The 18,827-nt window shown below is 46.5% G+C and overlaps 1 non-coding gene across 1 annotated transcript; it reads left to right on the top strand.

Annotated features, from left to right (window-relative positions):
- The first annotated feature begins 18,326 nt into the window (after window positions 1-18,326).
- LOC138069844 (U6 spliceosomal RNA) lies at window positions 18,327-18,429 on the top strand. Its single transcript, XR_011144112.1, has one exon. It is a non-coding gene; the product is annotated as a U6 spliceosomal RNA (small nuclear RNA).
- Window positions 18,430-18,827: the final 398 nt, after the last annotated feature.

Raw genomic sequence — 18,827 nt, 5'->3', positions numbered from 1 at the left:
CTTACTAAATCCTTTGATTATTACCAGAAGCCTTTTAGCTGACCCTCTTAGAATATCCATGTATAGAATATCATCCAATGATAATAATTATGCTTTCTCCTTACAATATTTATACTTATTTTATTTTTTTATCTAATTGCATTGTCAAGTAACTCCAAATTTATGTTAAATACTCGTAGTGGTATTTGATGGGGACAGCTGACATCTGTCTCTCATATGGAGCTACTTATAGACTCTCCCCATAAAATATGTTGTTTACATATTAAGATTGTGGGTTATGTTGAGTTTCCCAGTATTTGGCCTCCTTGCCTTTCTGAAAGGAACCACATTTAGTCTTCATGTATTCTGCTTTTTTATTAACCCAATCCTTTTGAACTGTGGTGTTGGAGAAGACGCTTGAGAGTCCCTTGGACTGCAAGGAGATCCAACCAGTCCATCCTAAAGGAAATCAGTTCTGAATATTCAATGGAAGGACTGATGCTGAAGCTGAAACTCCAATACTTTGGTGTATCATTGGAAAAGACCCTGATGCTTGGAAAGATTGAAGGCAGCAGGAGAAGGGGCAACAGAGGATGAGATGGTTGGATGGCATCACTGACTCAATGGATGAGTTTGAGCAAGCTCCTGGAGTTGGTGATGGACAGGGAAGACTGGTGTGCTTGGGGTCACAAAGACATGACTGAGTGACTGAACTGACCTGACTGAACAAATATACTTATCCTTAGCTCAGAGCTTCTTTCTTGGTTGATTATTCCCCCTTGGAAGCAGAGGTGTGGAGATAGAGTGGAGGTGCGAGATCAGGGGAGAAGCTAAAGTTCAGGATGTGGGCTCTCAGCCTCCAGTCCACAAGGGAACTCAGTTCCACAAGAAACCCCTCCAAGACTGAGAAAGGAAATAGAGCTGAGTAAGGAGAAAGTGAAGAGGAGCTAAAAAGCCTCTTGATGAAAGTGAAAGAGGAGAGTGAAAAAGTTGGCCTAAAGCTCAACATTCAGAAAACAAAGATCATGGCATCCGGTCCCATCACTTCATGGGAAATAGATGGGGAAACAGTGGAAACAGAGTCAGACTTTATTTTTTTGGGCTCCAGAATCACTGCAGATGGTGACTGCAGCCATGAAATTAAAAGACACTTACTCCTTGGAAGAAAAGTTATGACCAACCTAGACAACATATTCAAAAGCAGAGACATAACTTTGCCGACTAAGGTCCGTCTAGTCAAGGCTATGGTTTTTCCTGTGGTCATGTATGGATGTGAGAGTTGGACTGTGAAGAAGGCTGAGCGCCAAAGAATTGATGCTTTTGAACTGTGGTGTTGGAGAAGACTCTTGAGAGTCCCTTGGACTGCAAGAGATCCAACCAGTCCATTCTGAAGATCAACCCTGGGATTTCTTTGGAAGGAATGATGCTGAAGCTGAAGCTCCAGTACTTTGGCCACCTCATGCGAAGAGTTGACTCATTGGAAAAGACTCTGATGCTGGGAGGGATTGGGGGCAGGAGGAGAAGGGGACGACAGAGGATGAGATGGCTGGATGGCATCACTGACTTGATGGGCATGAGTCTAAGTGAACTCCGGGAGTTGTTGATGAACAGGGTGGCCTGGCGTGCTGTGATTCATGGGGTCGCAAAGAGTCGGACATGACTGAGCGACTGAACTGAACTGAACTGAAGGAGTGGGCTTCCCAGGGGGCACTAGTGGTAAAGACTCTGCCTGTCATTGCAGGAGACATAAGAGATGTGGGTTTAATCCCTGGGTCAGGAAGATCCCCTGGAGGAGGAAATGGCAACCACTCCAGTATTCTTGCCTGGAGAATCCCATGGACAGAGGAGCCTGGTGGGCTACCGTCCATGGGGTTGAAAGAGTTGGACACGACTAAAGCAACTTAGTGTGCACCCAGTGGGTGGGGAGGGCCAGTGAAAGGAGGAAGACTAGTGAGAGCTAAGGAGCAGGGGGCAGAGGGTCTTAGAAGGAAATCAGGGGCCCTTCTGCTTGTCCTTGAAAGTTTTCTACCCCTGTATCGCCCTCAGAGTAATTTCAAGTCCCAGTCTTTTTGAGGAGACATGGGTCTGACCCTCAGGTTTTTCTCAGGCTGATGGAATCTCCACAGGTGGGCACACCTACACTAGGGGAGTTGAGGCAGGCTAGAGGAGCCCCCTGGAGCTGCCAGGAGAACCAGGAAGACATCCAGCCTGGTTTAGTTACTTCTCAACATTTGGACTTCACTCAGTGCTTCTGAGAGCAGTAAGCACTCCTCCCATCTCCTGCAGGGTTCTGAGGGCTGGGTTTTTTGTTTTTTTTTTTTACATTTATCTATTTATTTAATTTGGCTGTGTTGGGTCTTAGTTACGGCATGCAGACTCTTCACTGTATCATGTGGCATCTTTTATTGCAGGGCCTGGACTCTTTAGTTGCAATGCTCAGGCTTAGTTGCCTCACAGCATGTGGGATCTTGTTTCCCGACCAGGGATCGAACCAGTGTCTCCTGCATTGCAAGGTGGATTCTTCACCACTGGATCACCACGGAAGCTGAGGGCTGTTCTTTAGTCTAAAAACAAGGCCTTGCTCCACCTTCCCTCCATTTCCTGATGCAGTTGTGGGGTCCTCTGGCTATGACCCATTATTAGGAACCTGGCTGACTTCATCATCACCTTTGGGTGAACTCTGTGGTGCCCAGGGTTAGGGGAGGGAGGAAGGGACTTTCCAGTGTGGTCCATGTTGGGTGCAGGGGCATCAAAGTGACCGAGGGCACCTGTGTACATGATGGGCTGAAGCCAGGTATCCAGAAAGAGACGGGAGGGCTTTTTAGATGTCTTCTCTGCACTGGCCTTCCTCTCTTTATAAGAAGGAACAAGCCCTTGACTCAGAATCTCTGCATCTTCCAGACCCACAACCCCCTCCCCCTTCAGCTCTTAATTGATCCAGTCATTTAAGAGGAAGGGAGGTGGTTTTGTGGCTGTGTTCATATGATTGAGTGAATATAGACACATCCCACTCTTTCCTCATGAGAGATCAAGAGCATAGACACAGGTGTGGGGGGTAAACCAAGTTTCAGGAAAAATGAGGAAGAGAGTGATCAGTCATTCACAGGAGGCAGGCTGGACTGAACGGAGTCATTCCCCGGAGGCAGGGGATTGAATGCAATGACCTCTGGATGCTGATGATGCTGTATTAAAGAATTCTTGAGTCTCTGCTACTTTTGGCACATAGTAGGGGCAACTGGGATGAACTCCATTTCCCAGCCAGAGGAAGCTGGGAAAAGAGTGTGAGGGGAAATGATCAGTCAACAGAGGCTCCTGCCATCAGGCTAGAGTGAGTGAGTGTTAGTTGCTCAGTCGTGTCCGACTCTGCGATCCCATGGACTGTGTGTAGCCCACCAGGCTCCTCTGTCTGTGGGATTTCCCAGGCAAGACTAGAGCGGGTTGCCATTCTCTTCTTCAGGGGATCTTCCCAACCCAGGGATCGAACTCCGGGCTCCTGCACTGCAGGAAGATTCCTTACCATCTGAGCCACCAGGGAAGCCCATCAGACTGGGGCATGGAGGAAATCCAGCTCCTCTAGGGATGGCAAGATCAAGGCAGACCCTACCCTGGGGGCATTAGGACTCTGGGTGGGCACTTGAGGGAGGGGTTTGGATAGAAAGAGGCCAGATGGGCCCCTGAGTTTGGACTTGGAGTTGTGGAACAAGGAGGGGTGCATTCAGAATGAGGAACCCTTAGGGCATTTGAGTTGGTCCCTACCAGCCACAACCCAAAGGGCTTTTCCTAGAATCATCTTGCAAAATCATGATGGATTCTTAAATGACGTGGCTTCCTGTGGAAAAGTAGGTGCCCCTGGTGAGCCCTGGTGAGTGACTTGGCATGAGTCTTACTCATTTCCAGTTCTTCTCATTTTCTGCATCAGGCCCAGGCCCCCCGGCGGGAGAGGGGGTGAGCTGCTAGTAAACACGTCCCAGATGTGCTGTGTGAGACGAGCCAAGATGGTGCGCGACTTGGCTGCTTTTTGGAATAACAGTTTCCTCGGAAAAGCCTCTTCTTTGTGTAGATGGGCTTCCCTGGTGGCTCAGATGGTAAAGAATCTGTCTGCAATGCAAGAAACCTGCATTCAATCCCTGAATCGGGAAGATGCCCTGGAGAAAGGAATGGCAACCCACTCCAGTATTCTTGCCTGGAGAATTCCTTGGACAGAGAAGCCTGGTGGGCTACAGTCCACGGAGTCGCAAAAAGTTGGACACGACTGAAGCGATTTAGTGCACTCTTGCTCCCAAAAGGGGATACGTGTTTCTTATAGCAGAGAGGGAAAAATCAGAAAATGAAAGACAAGGAAGAAAAGAAAGAAAAAAATAAATGACCGCTGTCCAATTGCTCAGAGAAAACCAGATGCAGTATCTTGAGGCTGGTATTCATTTCTCTGCAGCCATAGCAAACAACCACAAACTTGGCAGCTTTAAGTAATACCCATTTATCATGTTAGTTTCTGTCGATCAGAAGTTTCAGTGTGCTTGACTAGTTTCTTGGTTTAGGGTCTCAGGAGACGGACATCAAAGTGTTGGCAGGGATGTTTTCCTTTCTGGAGGCTCGGGGAATGCATCTGCTTCCAGCTCATTCAAACTTTGGCAGAATCTAGATCCTTGCAGTGTGGGACTGTCTCCTTGCTGGCTGTCAGTTGGGAGTCCCTAGCCTGTAGAGACCTCTCTCTGGTCATTGCGTGAGGCCCCTACATTTCAGAAGCAGCAATGGCACGAAGTAACCATTGGACTTTACTCATCGGACTTTCTCTGACTTCCCTCCCATCATTTCTCCTGTCTTCCTCTTTTGCCCCATCTTTCTTCTACTTTCAGCCAGAGAATGTTCTCCGCTTTTAAGGGTTTATGTGATTAGACTGGGTCCACCCGGATAATCTAGGAAAGCCTCCTTATTTTAAGGTCTGAAACCTTAATCAAAAAGTCTTTTTTGCCAGGGAACATATTAATAATACCCTTACAAATTCCAGGCATGAGAGCAGAGACATCTTGAGGGGAGGGTTTGACGTTACTTGGCCCACTACTATGTTTATGCTTTCCATCTTTTCTCCAGGCATATTATCTTTGCAAAGAAATATTTGTAAAAGCGTGCAGTACTGTTTGCTGGCAACTCAGTATCATTTCCTTCCCCCGGTCTATGCTTTCCTCTGCCCAGCAGGGGCTGGAAGCCAGGGAGCTACAGTTCTCAGAATCCTCGCCAGCCTAGGAGAGGCACTTGTACTGAGATCTGGCAAGAGGGAGAGACGCATAAATCACAGCATTGTTCTCTCAGCAGCTGAGGGTAGGTGTGTATGCTTCGGCAGATAGAAGATTCTGGAGCAGCCTTCAGGCATTTTCTCTGTGTTGGGGCTGAAGGCTCAGGTGTCCTGCGGTTTCAGCAACTTCCTAGCACCTAAAGGCTTGCCGTGAACCGTACAGCCGGCCCTTCTACGGCTTTGTAAACACCTCATTCTCAGTACTAAATCCCTTTCTGCTTGAAATGCCTAGAATGGTTGCCACGTTCCTAGCGGACCGATTACAGGGATCTTGTTGACCCTAGCAATTTATAACCTGCTAATTTTCACTTCGTAATAGATCACAAAGATAAACCTGTCCACAGGTCATTCAGTATTTTGAGCATATTTTTTAAAATCTAGGTTTCCCTGTTAGTCTCTCCGTAGAGTCTGACTCTTTGTGACCTCATGGACTGTAGGGGCATGCTACCCTGTCCTATGAATGTGCCATAATTTATGTAACCAGTCCTCTGGTGTCAAACATTTAGATTGCTTCCTGTCTTTCATCCTCAGAACCCACACTATCAAGAACATCACTAGCCATGAAGCATCCTGCCCTTCCAAGAGTATTTACAGAGAATATATTATTGAAGTGCAGTATTTAGTTAAACAGCAGTAGCTTTTGGAAAGGCTTTATGCCCATATGCGGATAAGTCATCTGTATTTTCTTTCCTTTCTCCTCCCACCTCTCCAGCTATGCATTCTTGGTCTCCTTGGCTGCTTTCTTCTCATCCTTCTGACCTCCAGCCAGTGGAGAGCCCCGGGACTCAGTCCTTGCCCCTCTTCTCTTTTTTATCTATACCTGTTCCCTTGGCAGGGCTTCCCTGGTGGCTCAGACAGTAAAGAATCTGCCTGCAATGCAGGAGACCTGGGTTTGATCCCTCGGTTGGGAAGATCCCCTGGAGAAAGTAATGGCTACCCACTCTAGTATTCTTGCCCGGAGAATCCCATGGACAGAGGAACCTGGTGGGCTATATATAGTCCATGGGGTCACGAAGAGTTGGACAGGATTGAGTGATTAACACACATACATATTCCCTTGGCAAATTAACTTACTCTCATGGTATTTGTGTGTTGGTGATGCCTTTGTTTCTATCTTAAGCCCAAGCCATTTTCTTAAACTCCAAACCTGTGTATTCAAACTGGCTTCTTGGCATCTCTGCCTGGATGACTGATGGGAACATCAAAATCTAAACTCCTGTTCCTGCCCCACAAACCGGCTTTCCCCACAGTCTCCTCATCCCAGCTCCAAGGACAACTCCTTCCTTAAGTTGCTCAGACCAGGGGACTGACAGCTTCCATCTCTTGGAGTCCTGGACCACCAGAAAAGAAGTTCAGCCGCCTCACTTGAAGGATGCCATGGAGAGGATCCCAGCATTGTCCAGCCTTCTAAAAGCTCTCACCTGGCAGAAGAGGTGAATGGAGCTGTCCTGAATATCCTAGACCAGACCAGCTATCAACCAAGGAGCCCCATAGGACACTCCATGTGGAGCAAAACTGCCCTGTTGAGCCCAGTCTCAATCCCTGACCCTCAAAATTGTGAGATATAATAAAATGGAATTGTTTTAGACAGTAAAGTTAGGCTATAGTTTAAAGTTTTAACGTTAGATTTCAAAATTGTTGTGTTAGGCTTGGAGACAAATGTTATATAGCAATAAATAACCAGAACATTTATCTACCTAAAATAAAAGTTTGGTTAAAATAAAAAATTGTTTAAACAAAAAAAATCTATAGTCCTCCTTGAAACCTCTTTTTTTTTCTCTCATACCCTTTGTCCAATCTGTGAGCAAATCTGTTGGTTCTAACTTCAAAATGCCTTCATTTTCCAACCACTACTCAGCAGCTCCACCATTACCACCTAGTCCAAGCCGCCATCCTCTCAGCTGGGTCATCGCAAGAGCCCCTCCTAACTGAACTCTCTGCTTCCCTTCCACTTGATCGATCCTCAAGAGCAGCCAGTGTGATCCTGTTAACACACAAACCAGATCACATTGCTCCACTGCTGAGAACCTTTCAGAGGCTCCCATCTCTTTCAACATTCTTATATGTGACCCACAAAACCTCCACGGATGCCCCCCCATTGCTGCTTGGACCTCCTCTCCCCACTCTGCTGCTTCTTTTTTTTTTTTTTAGCATAAAATTTATTTAAAAAATTTCCTTTTTAAAAGAAATTATTTTTGGCTGCACTGGATCATCATTGTTGCATGTGGGTTTTCTCCAGCTGTGGTGAGAAGGGGCTACTCTCTATTTGCGGAGCACAGGCTTAGTTGCCCCAAGGCAACTAAGTTCGATCCAGGACTGGGGATCGAACCTGTGTCCCCTGCATTGGCAGGAGGATTCCCTGGACCACCAGGGAAGTCCCCCACTCTGCTTCCTTAATCCACTCCAGCCACTTGAGCCTTCTTGTTTCTCAAAGATTCCAGGAAAGAGCCTTCCCCAGGAGTTCACATGACAGGTTTCCTCACCTCCTCAGGTTTTCGGTCAAATGTCTCCTCGTGATACCTTTGGAAAGTGACAAACCCTAGTCACCCTGACACCCGCCTGTTTCTGCCTCACTTTTCTCCAGAGCTCTTATCATCACCATCTGGCAAATATATATAAACACAAAGCTCATTTATTTTATTGTCTGTCTCCTTCCATTAAAATTCAGGCTCTTTGAGAATGGGAAATTTCATCTCTTTGGTTCACTGATGCATCCTATAAAAGTCCTAAGAATAGAAGGCACTGGATAAATATTTGTTGAATAAGTAAGTGGAGTTGGTGTTTTTCTTTCAGTGGACTCTTTGGGAAGCACATTATGGTTTACAATGTAGATCTCGCTTCACCTCAAAGACTCTGACAAGGAGGGATGGTGCAGGGGTAAAGAACACCACCTCACTGTGACCCCTTTGGGGCTATAGTTTCTCATCTGCAATTACAATAACCATCTCATAGGGTTGTTGTCAAAACTAAATAAGTTAAGTGAATAATTTTCATAGTACCTGGCACCTGTTCATCATTAAATAATTATGTTTGTTTATTGCTGCTTTATAGTAGGCACATCTAAGGCTCAGAAAATTTAGGAATTTGCTCAAGGTTACTGGAGAAGGCACTGGCGACAACTCCAGTACTCTTGCCTGGAAACTCCCATGGATGGAGGAGCCTGGTGGGCTATAGTCCATGGGGTAGCAAAGAGTCGGACACAACTGAGCGACTTCACTTTCACTTTTCACTTTCATGCATTGGAGAAGGAAATGGCAATCCACTCCATTGTTCTTGCCTGGAGAATCCCAGGGATGGAGGAGCTTGGTGGACTGCCATCTATGGGGTTGCACAGAGTTGGACATGACTGATGTGACTTAGCAGCAGCGGCAGCAGCTCAAGATTACATGGTAAGGGGAAGAGTGAGATTTGAATTTAGGACTTTTGGTTCACAATATTTTCTTTTTTTCCATGTTTATGAGTTTATTTATTTATTCAACAAGGATTTATGTAGCATTACCATACCCCTGGTGGCTCAGAGGTTAAAGCATCTGCCTCCAATGCTGGAGACCTGGGTTCGATCCCTGGGTCAGGAAGATCCCCTGGAGAAGGAAATGGTAACCCACTCCAGTATTCTTGCCTGGAGAATCCCATGGATGGAGAAGCCTGGTGGGCTATAGTTCACGGGGTTGCAAAGAGTCGGACACGACTTAGCGACTTCACTTTCACTTTTCCTTTCACCATACACCAGGCGCTGTTCTGAACCCTGCTGTTGTTTAGTCGCTAAGTTGTGTCCTATTCTTTTGCTTGGCCCCATGGACTATAGCCTGGCAGTCTCCTATGTCCATGAAATTTTCCAGGCAACAGTACTGGAGAGTGTTGTCATTACCTTCTCCAGGGGATCTCCCCGACCCAGGGATTGAACCTGTGTCTCCTGCATTGGCAGGCAGATTCTTTACCACTGAGCTACCCAGGAAGCCAGGTTCAAGATACTTTCTGCATCGAATAAAACTTATGTAATAATTAAGGGTGTGGGACTCTCCCTTAAAGCCCTGAGAGAGATCTGGGGAGTCTCTTGATTCCTTTCTGTTGTTTGAGTCCCTCCATGAGTTTTGGCCAAGTTGTCACTTCTGTTTGGGAAACTCACTGCCTCCAGGCTGCTGGTTCTAGAGAGAGGCATTCAGGCATCTGGGCAGTTTGTCATGCTGGGTGGGCAAGGTGGCAGCCCTCCTCCCTGCCCTCCTTACTTATACAAGTCCAATTCTCTCCAGGGCAATGTACCCAGCAAAAGCTACACTCCTGTTTCTTCACAATAACTGTGGGCCTTGTAACATAGTTCTTGCCAATGAGGTGGAAGTGGAGATAACTGTATGGTTTTCCTGAATAAAAGAAGGTAGGGATTTTTAGCAGGCAGCATGCCTTGCCCTTCACTCTTCCCCCTTTTCCTGACTGGAATATGGATGCGATGGCTGGAGGTCCAGCAGTCATCTTATAAACATGAGGAGGAAAGCCGTGTGCTCAGACTGGAGGGAAGGAAAGGTAGAGACGCCTAGGTCATGGAGGGCAGTGTGGATGAGGAACATCAGTCTCAAGTTGCTGTTATCACTGTGCTTCTCATTGTGTGAGGAAAATAGGCCCTTTTTGGTTAAGCCTCTGAAATAAGGTTTCTGATACTTGCCGCCTAATGCAGTCCTAACCAACACACTGACCTAAACTTTCTATAGTGGATGCTGTTCTTTAGGGTTGAGCAGCTTGGCCTTTAGTCCCATTTTACATGAGGCTCAAAAAATTCCAAGGCTGTAAGAATTTGTAGCATTCCCTGGAAAGCAACAGGGGTTGATACTCCTGTGATGGATAAACATAAGCTATAAGAAATCCCAGCTGGACATTCCCTAGAGGGTCCTGCTGAGGTGGGGCCCTCCTCCCCTGGGCTCATCACCAGGATGTCCTACAACAGGAGATCATGCCTAAGGAGCAAGATTTGAAAAAAAATGCATCTCGCCTTGGGCTGAGCAATTTTACTTCTAGGAAAAGTGACAGTCAAAGAAATGAACAGCTATTTGTATAAGAGAATATTCATTCACCACAACCCAATGTATAACAGTGAAACTAGAGAAAAATTTAAAACCCTACAGTAGAGAAATGGCTAAACAATTATGACACATCATATTATGCTGTAGGATGTAACCTAGTGCAGTCCTGTTGTGGATGGCTATTTATTAAAGCAAGAAGTTATCGCTAAAAAATATAATTTTTGAGCATGCTCAGTAGAGTTCCAATTTTGTTAAAACTGCCTCTATATGGCCCCCTTCTCCTTGACTCCAGCTCTCTCAGGGTGCGCCCCAGCGGTAGCTGTTCTTGCTATGCTTGACTGCCGCAGCTCACCCCACCAGAACTTGTGGCCTGGAGGACAAGGATCCTGTCTTTCCTTCTTGGAGTCCCAGGGACTCACGCCAGCCCCAGCACAGAGCAAGCCGACGTAAGGTTTTCTGGAATAAAAGAAGGGGGGACTGGCAACCAGAGATTCGCTGCTACCCACTGCTCCCTGTGAGGGCCTCGGTGTTTCCAGGTCCTGCTGACCTCTCCCTCTTCTTCTCTGCCTGGCCCAGTAACCGCTTTCAGGCAGTCTCCCAGGTCAGAGACTGCGGTCCCCACTTCTGGCTGTTTGTCAGCCTCACCTGGGCCTCACCCCACACCAGGGGAATGAGAAGCTCCGGGGTTGGGCTGGCTGTGTACACCGGGACCATGCTGCCTGCAGCCCCAGTGTGCTGCCCCCGAGATGCTGTGGGGAGTCAGGCTCAGTTATGATGCTGAAAGGGGATTTCAGCTGCTGCCAGCCACCGCCAGCCATAAAGCTATCACCCCTACCCCATTTTGCTGCAAACAGGCAGGGTTTGGGTGACCCTTGAGGAGCAGCCATTCCCACTCCATGTGAGAGTTCCCCTGATGGGAACAGTCGCAGAGCTCAGGCCCCACTCCTAGGCTTTCATTGGGTCAATTCACTTAGTCTTCACAGCCAGCTGTGAGTTGGGCATCACTACTACCATCTGCATCTCACAGAGGGGCTGACCCAGACACAGAGAAGTCAAATAGGCCTTTCTTGTCACATCCCTGCACAGGGATGAGGTGGGGCACCATCCCAGGCAGCTTGGGGCCAGAGTCTGAGCCCTTTAGCCCTGCTGAGTGGGAGTTATGTGTCTAAGCACCTTCTATGTGCTCAGAACCCTCCCGCATGCCGCTGTTCCAAAAGCTTGAAAGGAAGGCAACGTGGATAAAAATACAAGAGGAGCGAGAATATCAAAGACGACAGGCTCTTTTCCACACCGCCTCCCCCAGACCAGTCTTGCAGTGGGTGCTCTTCCCGTATTTGTCCCCTCTGACTCTTGTCTCCTCTTTCCCATCCTTCTGGAAACCTTCCCCTTGTCCCCAAAGAACCCAAGCTCTCTTGAATGGAATTGCATTACTACCCGAGACTCATTGGCTTGGGCTGCTGGATGCGGGGCAGGCACCTAGAGGATGAAGCTGGGGCGATGGAGACAGATGGAGACCGGAGGGAGATTTGATTACCTGCTTCTCCCCAAAGCCGATCCGCCTGGTAATGATGTTAGGGCCTATTATTGATAGGCTTCCTTTTGGTTGCTGCTTGAAATTTGGTTTGTCTGTGACTTCTTATATCCACTGATGCTCAGAGATGGATGAGCCAGGGCCAAGCTCGGAAGTTGCGGCAGGAGGGAGAAGGGAGGTGGCAGAAGATGAGTGCTGTGCAGACAGTTGGGGAGCAGGGGGTCAGCCAGGGTCAAGGCAGCTCAGAGCAAGGGGCATCTGGTGAGATGGGGGAGAGAAGACAGGGCCGGAAAGCGGAACATAGGGGCATCCTGAGAAGGAATGTTTACATGTGGGCAGTAATGGAGAGCTATGGTAGGCACTGAAGCTAGGGAAGTGACTGAAGCAAGGTGAGTATGGTTTTGGAGAAAAGGAGTGTGGCAAAAATCAGAGGAGACAGACTTCTTTGGTGGTGCAGTGGGTAGGAATCCACCTGCCAATGCAGGGGACATGGGTTTGATCCCTGGGGAAGGAAGATTCCACATGCTTGAAGCAACTAAGCCTGAGAGCTGCAATTGCTGAGCCTGTGCGTCCTACAGCCCGAATCCCACAAGAGAAGACACCAGAAAACGAAGCCTGTGCTGGACCACAACAAAGGGTTGCCCCCACTCACCGCAACTAGAGAAAGCCCACACATAAAAATAAAGACCCGACGCAGCCAAAAATTAAAAAAAGGTCAGATGAGAAGGATGGTGGGCATCTCTTGACTGTCCCTTGGAGGAGAGCAGAGGATGGAAGCAGGGGTCCTCACCCCTGGTGAGTTGGGGGAGGGAAGGGGACTCACTAGGTTCCGACAGAGGCGAAATATCAACAGAAATGTGGCAGGCGTGACAGACACTGCTCTATACCTGCACCGGTGTTAGTTGTCAGTCAGTCCCGAAGGAGGTCTGCAAGGCATCTTGTGCGTCAACGCGGAAGTGGAGGCCTGGGAAGAGGGAGTCATTGCTGGGCTCCCTCAGCAGCGAGGAGGTCCAGCCAGGCCTGACACCAGTGCCTTGTTGCTATCTGATGCCAGGGCTATGATCCCATCTGATGTCAACGCCATGCTCCTCACTGAACCGTGTAGCCTTCCAGGGCTCGGGACACGCCTGTCCTTCCCCACCCCTCCTTGCACTTGTGCTCATAACAACAACGGTAACAGTCAACTAGCCTCTACTTACCAATACCACATCTTATACACATCCTTTCCAGTCACGGTTGGACTTGATGACCCTCATTTGACAAGTGAGGAAGTGAAGCTGGGGGAGGTCTATGGCCTGACCAGACCGCACAGCAGGTTCAAGCTGCCTGGTCCCCTTTACCTCCCCATGCCCCATTCCTGGCCTCTGGCTCCTGAATTCCCAGATTCCACTTTCTCTAATCCTGGGATTAGTAAGGAAGGGGAATTGGCAGAGCAGCTCAGAACGAGATGCTCTGCATGGAAACTTCTTTGAGCATCCTCAGGCCTTACTCCTGCCCGCCCCCTCTCTCTTTACATCCCAGACTTCCATCTTTCTTAGCCTCAGGCTTGGGGTTTTGGGGACAGGGACTGTGTGGCAGGGCTGAGGAGGGTCTGGGGCCCATGGGCACATGGGGGTGGTGCGGCCAGGCTGCAGCCCTGGGCTTCCCATCCCTGGTTGTACCAGGGAGGGGTGTGGTGAGTTGGGGGAGAGGAGGGGGCCCTAGAGAGTGGGAGCATGTCTCCACAGGAAGCCAAGAGTCTCAGAGGAGGACCGAGAATGACTGGGCCTCAGCCCAGTCCTAATCCCTCTGTACACATTCCCTTCCCTAAGGATTTTCCTTCAGAAAAATCTGTTTAATTTTCCCAGCTCGGAGACAATGAGTAGAAGGTTTGGGGTGGAGTGAGGACGAGTGATGGGGAGGCCAGTGGAGCAAATGGAAAAGCCAGTTTCTGATGTACCTCTTCTGCCAAGAAGAAACCAGGAATGCCAGCCATCTGACTACGGACAGCAGAGCTCCTGACCGGCCATATGATCAAAACGTTTGGCTGCTGAGTGTCTCTGCTAGTTTATTTTGTTGTTCACGTGTGTTCTCAGAATAGGAGACCCCAAAGACAGAAACTGCATATGTCCGGCACAGGAAATCTCATATTGGTGAACGTAATTATTGTGGTGGGGTGGACAGGGGCGGCGGTGGTCACCGTGGTGGAGGCCATGGTGGGTGTGATGACGGTGGCCATGTGGTGGTGGTGGGGGTGGTCACGATCCCGGGAACCCTGAAATCATGGCGGGGGTGGGGCGGGAGGGGGCTGAAGGATGAGCTTTGTGACCTGACGCATCTGGGTCCCATCCCTGTCTCACGTTCCTCTAGGGGTCACTTGGGAAGTAAAGCCTCTCTGAGTCTCATTTTCCTCATCGGGAAGATGGGCATCATTAGGGCTACTGGTGAAGCTCAGGGGCCCATGGGGCGGACGCTGACTCCCTCCGTGCTGCTCCATCTGCGGGGTCCTCTGGTCCCTCTGTCTGCCCCGGCTCCTTCCCTTCTGCCCACAAACTTCCCCCAGTAGTTGTCACTGGCTCTTCCCTTAAATCACCACCTCAATTCCTTCCTGCAGAGCCCCACACATTCTAAAAAAGAAGTTTGCACACATCGCTGCTTCTTTCTGGCCTCCCACTCACTCCCCAACCCCTTCTTAGCAGCCTCCGGGTTCCCGACACTCTCGACGGAAATTGCTCTCGGAGTGAGCAGAGTCCTCCTCCAAGCCTCAGCCTCAACGTCTTGGAGGAAATTGACCCTACAATCCTCAAGGCTTTGAGAGAGCCTCTTCCCGGGATGGCTGGGCCTGCCTCTCCCTCCTCCCCACCGCCTGGCGCGTGTTCTGCCTCCCTCTGTCCCCAAGGACGTGCTCTGGTGGCATCTCCTGGCTTTGTTCATGTTCCTTCGGTGCTGCCTGGTGTAAGTCCAATCTGTGCACAGACAGCTCCCAAGTCCATGTCTCTGTTCTACAAGATCGCCTGGTTAGAACCCCACTTCTGGCCACTGTAGAGGTTTCTCTGCTGGATTCCCTCCAACCCAGTAAAGGAAGGTGACCAGTGCCAAACTCACTGTGTTCTCCCAGGTCTACCTGCCCGCTCCCCTTCCTATCACCCTCATCTTTCCTATAAATTTCCATCCACCCACCAGTCCTGTCAATTTACCCCGGTCATGGTTCTTTTAAAATGAACAGGGAATTTAATTTTATTTTCAAAACATTTAGACTTTGTTCAAAACATAAACTCAACATTTAACTTTGCCCTTTGAATGTTTATAATCCTGATTAGCCAACCCTCTTTGGTATTAAAGTCAATGCATTATATAAATCCCAGATCTTTTTCTTTTTAAACTCAGAAACATAAACTCTGCTGTGACAATCCATAACATGCTAATCTGTGTTGTGCAAACTGTTGGCTTAAAAAAAAAAAAACCAAATACCTTTTTAATGCTGTTGCAAATGTCTCAGAAGTTTCCTATACATTATGGTGCAAAACAGGAGACTAGGAAATGTAGATTAACCTTACTGCTGAAGGTAATTAGAGAAGTAAGAAATATATATAAATGTAATAAAGAATCTGCCTGCAATGCAGGAGACCTGGATTCGATTCCTGGGTCAGGAAGATCGCCTGGAGAAGGAAATGGCAATCCACTCCAGTATTCTTGCCTGGAAAATCCCATGGACAGAGGAGCTTGCGGGCTACAGTCCATGGGGTTGCAAGAGTCGGACACAACTTAGCAACTAAACCACCACCATATATATATACACATGGGTATATATATATATGAAAACACAAGACAACTACAGACTGTTTAAAGCATCTAAGTGCCAGTAAGATCAATAAGGCCCTAGAGAATCACTGGGCTGAGATGTGGAGATGAGGGGGGTATTCCTGGTTTCAGAAATGCTTTTCCTTTGGGAAGGAAGGAAACAGCTAAGATGCTGCAAGGTTGATCAGTGCTTTTGAGTGCATCCTGGGTGGTAAGAGACAGGCCTATCAAGAGAAGTGTTTGGGGACCCCCCCTTGCTTTGAATGGGGACCCTAAATGCAGCTCAGCTCAGACTTATCCTAGTTCCTAAGACTGGATTAAGGTGATCCAGGACTGGTAGTGCCTTCAGGCTCTTGTAAATCCTCTTTGGAAGAAGTTATCATCCTGGGGTTAGATAATTTCTACAAATGATTTTGCAAAGACAATGTCCAGGGCATAAACACACAAAACAAAATCTCACAAAAACCAAAAAAAAAAAAAAAAAAAATCCTCTCAAAACCTAAAAACCAAAAATGAGACATATGATGAAACAATATGAATATATAGTATATAAGAAAAACATATATAACAACCTCTCTAGATGTTGGAGTTATGCATGCAGATTTAAAATAAAAAATGTAGGGAATTCCCTGGTGGTCCAGTGGTTAGGTCTTGGCACTTTCACTGCTGGGGCCCGAGTTAAAAAACTTTGTAGAGGACTTCAGATCATGCAAGCCTCATGGTGTGGAAAAAAAATGCTTAGCATGATCGAGGAAATATGACATAATTAAGAATTTGGCAGATTGGCAAGGGTGCGGAGAAAAGGGAATGCTTGGCAAACTTGGTGGGAATATAAATTGGTGTAGCCATTGTGGAAAACAGTATGGAGACATTTCAAAAAATTAAAAATAGGACTACTATATTATCCAGCAATTCCACTCATGGATATTTATCTGAAGAAAACAAAAGACTGATTAGAAAGATATATGCACCCTTACGATCATTGCAACATTATTTACAATAGCCAAGATATGGAAGCAACTCAAGGGCCTGTTAGGAGATGAATGGGTAAAGAAAATGTGAGAGAGATATATAAAATGGAATATTACTCAGCCATAAAAAAGAATAAAATCTGGCCATTTGTGACACCATGGATGGACCTAGAATGCATTATGCTAAGTGAAATAAGTCAGACAAAGACAAATACTGCGTGATTTCACTCAGTTCCGTTCAGTTCAGTCGCTCAGTCGTGTCCAACTCTTTGCGACTCCATGAATTGCAGCACGCCAGGCCTCCCTGTCCATCACCATCTCCCGGAGTTCACTCAGACTCACATCCATCGAGTTTGTGATGCCATCCAGTCATCTCATCCTCTGTCGTCTCCTTCTCCTCCTGCCCCCAATCTCTCCCAGCATCAGAGTCTTTTCCAATGAGTCAACTCTTCACATGAGGTGACCAAAGTACTGGAGTTTCAGCTTTAGCATCATTCCTTCCAAAGAAATCCCAGGGCTGATCTCCTTCAGAATGGACTGGTTGCATCTCCTTGCAGTCCAAGGGACTCTCAAGAGTCTTTAGTGGAATTTTAAAAATTTAACAAATGAACAAATAAAACAAACCGGAATAGTTATAGATACAGAGAACAAAGAGGCCAGAGGTGAGGGGACAGGAAGGGAAATAAACATTGGGGGGGATTAAGATGTACAAACATCCAGTTGCAAAATAAACGAATTATGGGTAAATGCACAGTGTGGGGAATATAGTCAATATCTATGTAATATTTTTGTATGATGATGTGTCATAACTAAACTTATCATGGTGATCATTTTGAAATGTATAGAAATACCAAATCGCTATGTTGTGTAACAGGATCTAACTTAGTGCTGTAGGTCAATTATACTTCAAAAGCAAACAATTATAGAAAAAGAGACCAGATTTGTGGTTAGCAGAGGCAGGGTGGGGGTAGGTGGATTTGGATGTAGGCAGTCAAAAGGTACAAACTTTTAGTTATAAAACAAAGAAGTATTAGGGATATAATGTATAACTTGATAAATGTATATAATTAACACTGCTATGTGTTATACATGAAAATTGTTAAAAGAGTAAATGCTGAGAATTCATATCACAAGAAAAAAAATTTTTCTATTCTGTTAATTTTGCATTCATATGAGATGATGGATGCTCAGAAAACTTAAGATTATCATTTCATGATTTATGTAAGTCAAATCATTACGCTTTACACTTTAAACATACAAAGTGCTGCATGTCAATTATATCTCAATAAAACTGGGAAAAAAAAGAATTTTGGCAGAGCATTGAAACTATTTTTTTTCAAAATGGAAATTCTAAAACTGATAGTAAGAATTCAAAGGATAGGTTTAACAGCATACTAGACACAGCTGATAAAGAATTCGTTACTTAGAAGTTAGATGAGAAAAAAATATCCAGAATGAAGCATGGGAAGGTAAAAGGATAGAAATATAGACAGTCTATTAGACTAGAAGAAACAGTGAAAAGCTCAAGCGACTGGGATAGAAGCAAGATATGAAGGGATAATGGCTGAGAGCTTCCAAAAGCTGATAAAAGACACTGATCCATTTATTCAGTACACTCTGAGAGCCTAAATCGGGATAAGCAGAAGGGATGTACACCTATGCCTATAGGAATAAAATGAAAGTACATTTTTACTATTAGATAAAACTAAAAGCTGAAAATTAAAGATAAGGAAAAAATCTTAAAAACAGAGAAAAGCAGTGCTCGCTTCAGCAGCACATACTAAAATTGGAACAATACAGAGAAGATTAGCATGGTTTCTGCACAAGGATGACACGCAAATTCATGAAGCGTTCCGTATTTTTACTACCCAGCAATCTCACTCCTAGGCATATACCCTGAGGAAACCAAAATTGAAAGAGACACATGTATCCCATTGTTCATCGCAGCACTATTTACAATAGTTAGAACGTGGAAGCAACCTAGATATCCATCGACAGATGAATGGATAAAGAAGTTGTGGTACATATACACAATGGAATATTACTCAACCATAAAAAGGAGTGAGTCAGTTCTAATGAGGTGGATGAAACTAGAGCCTATTATACAGAGTGAAGTGAGTCAGAAAGAGAAAGATAAATACTGTATTCTAACACATACATACAGAATCTAGAAGAATGGTACTGAAGAATTTATTTACAGGGCAACAATGGCGAAACAGACACAGAGAACAGACTTATGGACATGGAGAGAGGGGAGGAGA

This window comes from Capricornis sumatraensis, chromosome 22 (assembly GCF_032405125.1).
Source record: "Capricornis sumatraensis isolate serow.1 chromosome 22, serow.2, whole genome shotgun sequence".
In the NCBI taxonomy this organism is placed as follows: Eukaryota; Metazoa; Chordata; class Mammalia; order Artiodactyla; family Bovidae; genus Capricornis; species Capricornis sumatraensis.
Note: the sequence above shows the minus strand (reverse complement) of the source record. Positions and strands in the feature narration are given on the sequence as shown.